Source organism: Schistocerca americana, chromosome 1, assembly GCF_021461395.2.
Source record: "Schistocerca americana isolate TAMUIC-IGC-003095 chromosome 1, iqSchAmer2.1, whole genome shotgun sequence".
NCBI classification, from domain to species: Eukaryota; Metazoa; Arthropoda; class Insecta; order Orthoptera; family Acrididae; genus Schistocerca; species Schistocerca americana.
In genome coordinates this window covers 819291884-819299662 of record NC_060119.1, presented here as the reverse complement: position 1 = coordinate 819299662, position 7779 = coordinate 819291884, and positions in this window count along the sequence as shown.

Genomic DNA, 7779 nt, shown 5'->3' with positions numbered 1-7779 from the left:
TGGACGCGCCCACGCGTTCCTCGGAAGCGGCGGCTACAAACACAGCCTGTAAACACCGACCCCACGTGAGGGCCCGCAGGTGCCGGGAACGCCGGCCACCCCTCCCTGCAGTACAAGGGAAGCGCCGTCTTCTGCCAGGTCACTCAACTATCGTAGTCTGCTGTTCCTCAGGCAGCATACTTTCCTGTACCTGGCGTGGAACAGGATGAAACTGAAGATCGTAAAAGGTCATTTTTGTTATTAACGTTTATCATATCGATTGAATCCATACCTGCATCTTCATGAAAATTGGTATGAGGTGGTGTAATTGTGCAAATCTGAATCTCGTCGCAATAATGTTTCATTGACTTCCCGGGTCCTATTGCATTTATTTTTCAATACGACTCGACAGATTTACAAATATCTTGACACACTACCTAAGGAATAACGCGAAAAATTCAGAGCAACGCGAGCCGTTTAAGTATAACGAAGGCGTTGATATACTCGTAGCTTCATTTCACACGGCGAAAGGCGAACTGGCATATATTCTTTTAGAGTATATTTTTATTTTTAATTAACTCAGTTGTCTTAATGCGTCTTTTTATTTAGTCTGAAAGGAATGCAGTGAGTTATCGATATACTGAGATCTGTTTCACTCCCACGGTTGTCATCTTCACATCTACACAGAAATTTTTTCGTGTATTAAAGGTGTACATTGATACCAAGTCTATCGGACTAAATACCTTTGGGTTTGGTTACCAATTCTGTACATTTCTTTATTAATTAGTAAAGGGTTAGCTAAATCCGTTGAGGTAATTTCGTAACAATAGGAGTTCACTGATTCTAGCTTCAAGCTGTAGTCAGTATAGATTAACACTACTGCATGCGAGAGTAACATTCGACTGTTGAACACGCTTGCGAGAAACCTATGTGGTGAAGCTCTAAATACTAGCACAATCAAAACAGTTTTATCAGTCTAGCAGTTAGGTTCCTGTATGTGTTTGTAGGCAAAGAAAGAAAAAGTCTGATGAACCAGGCAGTATACGCACTCCCAGCACATGTTAAGCTACAAGCAACATTTAGACACAGTCGACTGTGCACCTAGTGTGATATGAGGATATATCTACAGGATGTTATAAAAAGGTACGGCCAAACTTTCAGGAAACATTCCTCACGCACAAAGAAAGAAAATATGTTATGTGGACATGTGTCCGGAAACGCTTACTTTCCATGTTAGAGCTCATTTTATTACTTCTTTTCAAATCACATTAATCATGGAATGGAAACACACAGCAACAGAACGTACCAGCGTGACTTCAAACACTTTGTTACAGGAAATGTTCAAAATGTCCTCCGTTAGCGAGGATACATGCATCCACCCTCCGTCGCATGGAATCCCTGATGCGCTGGTGCAGCCCTGGAGAATGGCGTATTGTATCACACCCGTCCACAATACGAGCACGAAGAGTCTCTACATTTGGTATCGGGGTTGCGTAGACAACAGCTTTCAAATGCCTTCATAAATGAAAGTCAAGAGGGTTGAGGTCAGGAGAGCGTGGAGGCCATGGAATTGGTCCGCCTCTACCGATCCATCGGTCACCGAATCTGTTGTTGAGAAGGGTACGAACACTTCAACTGAAATGTGCAGGAGCTCCATCGTGCATGAACCACATGTTATGTCGTACTTGTAAAGGCACATGTTCTAGCAGCACAGGTAGAGTATCCAGTATGAAATCATGATAACGTGCTACATTGAGCGTAGGTGGAAGAACATGGGGCCCAATCAAGACATCACCAACAATGCCTGCCCAAACGTTCACAGAAAATCTGTGTTGATGACGTGATTGCACAATTGCGTGCGGATTCTCGTCAGCCCACACATGTTGATTGTGAAAATTACAATTTGATCACGTTGGAATGAAGCCTCATCCGTAAAGAGAACATTTGCACTGAAATGAGGATTGACACATTGTTGGATGAACCATTCGCAGAAGTGTACCCGTGGAGGCCAATCAGCTGCTGATAGTGCCTGCACACGCTGTGCATGGTACGGAAACAACTGGTTCTCCCGTAGCACTCTCCATACAGTGACGTGGTCAACGTTACCTTGTACAGCAGCAACTTCTCTGACGCTGACATTAGGGTTATCGTCAACTGCGCGAAGAATTGCCTCGTCCATTGCAGGTGTCCTCGTCGTTCTAGGTCTTCCCCAGTCGCGAGTCATAGGCTGGAATGTTCCGTGCTCCCTAAGACGCCGATCAATTGCTTCGAACGTCTTCCTGTCGGGACACCTTCGCTCTGGAAATCTGTCTCGATACAAACGTACCGCGTCACGGCTATTGCCCCGTGCTAATCCATACATCAAATGGGCATCTGCCAACTCCGAATTTGTAAACATTGCACTGACTGCAAAACCACGTTCGTCATGAACACTAACCTGTTGATGCTACGCACTGATGTGCTTGATGCTAGTACTGTAGAGCAATGAGTCGCATGTCAACACAAGCACACCGAGCGAGGTGGCGCAGTGGTTAGACACTGGACTCGCATTCGGGAGGACGACGGTTCAATCCCGCGTCCGGCCATCCTGATTTAGGTTTTCCGTGATTTCCCTAAATCACTCCAGGCAAATACCGGGATGGTTCCTCTGAAAGGGCAAGGCCGACTTCCTTCCACATCCTTCCCTAAACCGATGAGACCGATGACCACGCAGTCTGGTCTCCTTGCCCAAACAACCAACCAACCAACCAACCAACACAAGCACCGAAGTCGACATTACCTTCCTTCAATTAGGCCAACTGGAAGTACGGTACATACTGACGAAACTCTGACATGGAAATTAAGTGTTTCCGGACACATGTCCACATAACATCTTTTCTTTATTTGTGTGTGAGGAATGTTTCCTGAAAGTTTGGCCGTAACTTTTTTAACATCCTGTATATTTCTGAACGTGACGAAGCTAATTTTAATTGAACTGTTCATATACAAAACATGCTCTATTTGATGTGCTTCCCAAGGTCAACGTGTTTCAGCAGATATTTGCGATTTAGGTTTTTAATTGTGTAGCTGTGTTAGCGCAAACAAAGAGTGCTCATATGTCTTTCATGCGCAGCCGAATGCCGACGATAAGCGTCTCTTTCTTTCTCATTACAAACAACATGATATTCAATGCGAAATTTCACGTGCCTATTCCATAGAGCGGTCCCAGATTAGTTAGGTCCGACATTAGTTTTATCGACATGTATTAAAAGGGAAAGTAACATACGAAGAGTAACCAGTAATCCAGCAGCAGCAGCACCACCGCCCTGGACATGCTGAGTGCTACCGTTAAGCATCCAGCGCTACTATGTCGCTACTCGATTGCTGTTTATTTTCATGTCTTATAGTCCTTGTTAAGACATATCGATAAAACAAATATCGCACTACACTAACAGGGGATCACTCGGTCGAACGGGTCTATAAAATTCCGATGTAAAAATAATTGAAACTTCCTGGCAGATTAAAACTGTGTGCCGGACCGAGACTCGAACTCGCGACCTTTGCCCTTCGCGGGCAAGTGCTCTACCAATTTTTTTTCTTTTTTTTTTCCCCAGTTCGTTGCATCTGCTCGGGGCGGACGTCGCAAGATGCCCATTTCAGTTCGTCGTTGATCAATTAACTCAGATTTTTTTATTACAGAGGGCAGCTAACCCTCTGGTCGAACACGCTGAGCTACCGTGCCGGCTACTGAGCTACCTAAGCACGACTCATGCCCCGCCCTCACAGCTTCACTTCTGCCAGTACCTCGTCTCCTAGCTTCCAAATTTTACAAAAGCTCTCCTGCGAACCTTGCAGAACTAGCAATCCTGAAAGAAAGAGAGACATAGCTTGGCCACAGCCTGGAGGATGTATCCAGAATGAGATTTTCACTCTGCAGCGGAGTGTGCGCTGATATGAAGCTTCCTGGCAGATTAAAACTGTGTGCCGGACCGGGACTCGAACTCGGGACCTTTGCCTTTCGCGAGCAAGTGCTCTACTGGCAGAAGTAAAGCTGTGAGGACGGGGCGTGAGTCATGCTTGGGTAGCTCAGTTGGTAGAGCAAAGTTCCCGAGTTCGAGTCTCGGTTCGGCACACAGTTTTCATCTGCCAAGAAGTTTCATATCAGCGCACACTCCGCTGCAGAGTGAAAATCTCATTCTGGTAAAAATAATTGTTTGTAATGGGAAACAAACCGACGCTTTCTGTTGACAATGAGAGTCGCGTGAAAGACGCGACCATCAATAACTGCTTGGGCTAACTGCAGCTACAAACGCAAAAACAAAGTGGCAAATATCTGCCAAAACACCGGAGGAAACGCGCCTAACGACTCTTAGGAGAGGCGCCCTTTATATGGGACATGAGCTGAGCGTGCCTGGCGTGATAACGTCGGACACACACGTTTCGAGATGTTCCTAGTAAATGCACGCTATGAAACACATGGCGAAACAAGGCCCCGGGATTAGACAACATTCCGTTAGAGCTGCTGATAGCCTTGGGAGGGCCAACAGCGACAAAACTCTTCCATCTGGTGAGCAATATGTTTGAGACAGGAGAAATACCCTCAGACTTCAGGAAGAATATAATAATTCTAATACCAAAGATAACAGGAGCTGACAGGTGTGAAAATTACTGAACTATCAGTTTAATAAGTCACGTATGCAAAATACTAACACGAATCCTTTACAGAAAAATGTAAAAACTGGTAGAAGCCAACCTCGGGGAAGATCAGCTTGGATTCCGGAGAAATGTAGGGACACGCGAGGCAATACTGACCCTACGACTTCTCTAGAAGATAAGTTAAAGAAAGGCAAACCTACATTTGTAGATTTAGAGAAAGCTTTTGACAGTGTTGGCTGGAATACTTTCTTTCAAATTCTGAAGATGGCAAGGGTAAAATGCAGGGAGAGAGAGGCTAATTTGTACAGATACCAGACGCCAGTTATACGAGTCGAGGGGCACGAAAGGGAAGCAGTGGTGGAAAAGGGAGTGAGGGCTGTAGCCTATCCCCGATATTATTCAGTCTGTATATTGAGCGAGCAGTAAAAGAAACAAAAGAAAAACTTGGAGTAGGAAGTGAAGTCGAAATAAAAACCTTATTTCCCGATGATACTGTAATTTCGTCAGAGACAGCATAGGATCTGGAAGAACAGTTTAACGGAATGGACAATGTGTTGAAAGGAGGATATATGACGAACATCAACAAAAGCAAAACGAGGATAATGGTATGCAGTCTAATTAAATCAGGTGATACTGAGGGAATTAGATTAGAAAATGAGACGTTTAAAGTAGTAGATGAGTTTGGTGATTTGGGAAGCAAAATAACTGACGATAGTCGAAGTAGGTAGGGTATAAACCATAGACTGGCAATGCAAGAAAAGCGTTTCTCAGAAAGAGAAATTTGCTAACATCGAGTATGGATTTAAGTGTCAGGAAGTCCTTTCTGAAAGTATTTGTATGGAGTGTATCCATGTATGGATGTGAAATGTGGACGATAAATAGTTTAGACAAGAAGAGAATAGAAGCTTTCAAAATGTGGTGCTACAGAAGAATGCTGAAGATTAGATGAGTAGATCACATAACTAATGAGGAGGTATTGAATAGAATTGGGGAGAAGAAAAATTCTTGATACAACCTGACTAGAAGAAGGGATCGGTTGGTAGGACACATTCTGAGGCATCAAGGGATCACCAATTTAGTACCAGAAGGAAGCGTAGGGGACAAAAATCGCAGAGGGAGACCAAGAAATGAACACATTACACAGATTCAGAAGCATGCAGGTTGCAGTAATTAGTCGGAGACGAAGAGGCTTGCTCGGGATAGAGTAGCATGGACCGATGACCTTAGCAGTTAAGTCCTGTTTAGGTTTTTTTTATTGGTAACGCCACCTCTGTATGAAAAATCACTGGCTGTGCTGTGTGCAGTCTGTGGGTAGTTTGCATTGTTGTCTGCCATTGTAGTGTTGGGCAGCGGCAGCTGGATGTGAACAGCGCGTAGCGTTGGGCAGTTGGAGGTGAGCCGCCAGCAGTGGTGGATGTGGGGAGAGAGATGGCGGAGTTTTGAAATTTGTCATGAACTGCTATATTTATATATGATGATATCAAGGTAAATACATTGTTTGTTCTCTATTAATATCTTTCATTTGCTAACTATCCCTATCAGTAGTTAGTGCCTTCCATAGTTTGAATCTTTTATTTAGCTGGCAGTAGTGGCGCTCGCTGTATTGCAGTAGCTTGAGCAGCGAAGATTTTTGTGAGGTAAGTAATTTGTGAAAGGTATAGTTTAATGTTAGTCAGGGCCATTTTTTTGTAGGGAATTTTGAAAGTCAGATTGCGTTGCGCTAACAAAATATTGTGTGTCAGTTTAACCACAGTCATGTATAATTGTTCAAATGGGACGTTTCATATGTCGACCATTAGCCGAGGATACCTCACTGGAATCTTCTGATTTCTTCTTGTAGTTTGTGCAATTAGTGCATCCTTTGTTTATTGCTAGCGCGTAATTGTAGAGAGAATTTACTTTGTAGTTGTAGTTTTTCATTCTTGTACAGTAAAACAGTTGTGGTATGCATGTAGATTTGCGCCAAATATTTTGCAGCTGCGCTTGCAATTAACTAGATATTATTTTCAGTGCTATATTAATGTGTTCCCCTATTTTTCCTCTTCAAATTGTGTTTTTCTGTGTCGTCGTGTGAAATATTGTGACAATAATGGCGTGTGAAAAACGTAATATTAGGCTCCAATGTAAACTGAGAAATAATAGTGACGACGAGCGTAGCTTATCAGCACCACTGTGTAATGAATTAACTAATGTTCAAAGTAGTAATTTGGTAATTGTGCATAGGGAAATGGAGCGGGCGGCAAACAATGGCGTAGGCAGTGAAACAGTTAGTGAACAGAGAAGCATTATCGATCGATCGCTCGGCAACAGCTCGCCTCAGGAATCCGAAATGACAGGACACAATTTTTCAAATACTGTAGATTCAGGTTTTGCGTCCTCACCGTTTTCTCAAATAAGTCAAGACACATTTTCTGCTTGTCAAAATGTGAATGTTGCCGGTGCAAATGCACTGCCGAAAAGCGTAGAGGAGCAGATTCCAGACACTAATGCATTGTTATTACAGCTAATGCAACAAATGGAGCAACACCAGAGACAAACACAACTAAAGCTTCAAAAGTTAGACACAGTGGAACAAAATCTCAAAAAGTTAGACACAATGGAACAAAATCAGAGACAAACACAGGAAAAGCTTCAAAAGTTAGACACAATGGAACAACACCAGAGACAAACACAGCAACAGTTAGACGCAATGGAACAAAATCTTCACACCACGCTTGAACAAACACGTGAAGATTTAACTACTGAGTTACATAACATCGAATCGAAATGTCAAAAAGTCTGCAATGACATAAAAACACAAATTTGTGAGCATTTTCAACCTATTTTTTCGCGGCATGAAAATGCATTACAGAATCACGAAGCAGCCATAAAAGAACTGCAAACCATCGTTCATGAAAATCATGAGACCTTGTCGGCTAAAATTGACTCAGTTGCATCTACCGATTCGGTTACGCAACTTGCAAAAACTCAAGGAAACTTAAAGGACACAGTAAATTCGATTTCAACACAAATGGACACTCTGAAACTTGGTTCAGAAAAACACACTGAGGAAATGTGTTCACTATCGGAGAAAGTAGCCGAACTTTCGGATCAGTTCACTAACTTATCTACGAAGGTAGATGATAATCTGAACGACACAAAACCGGTAGTCTTTAATGACGCAGA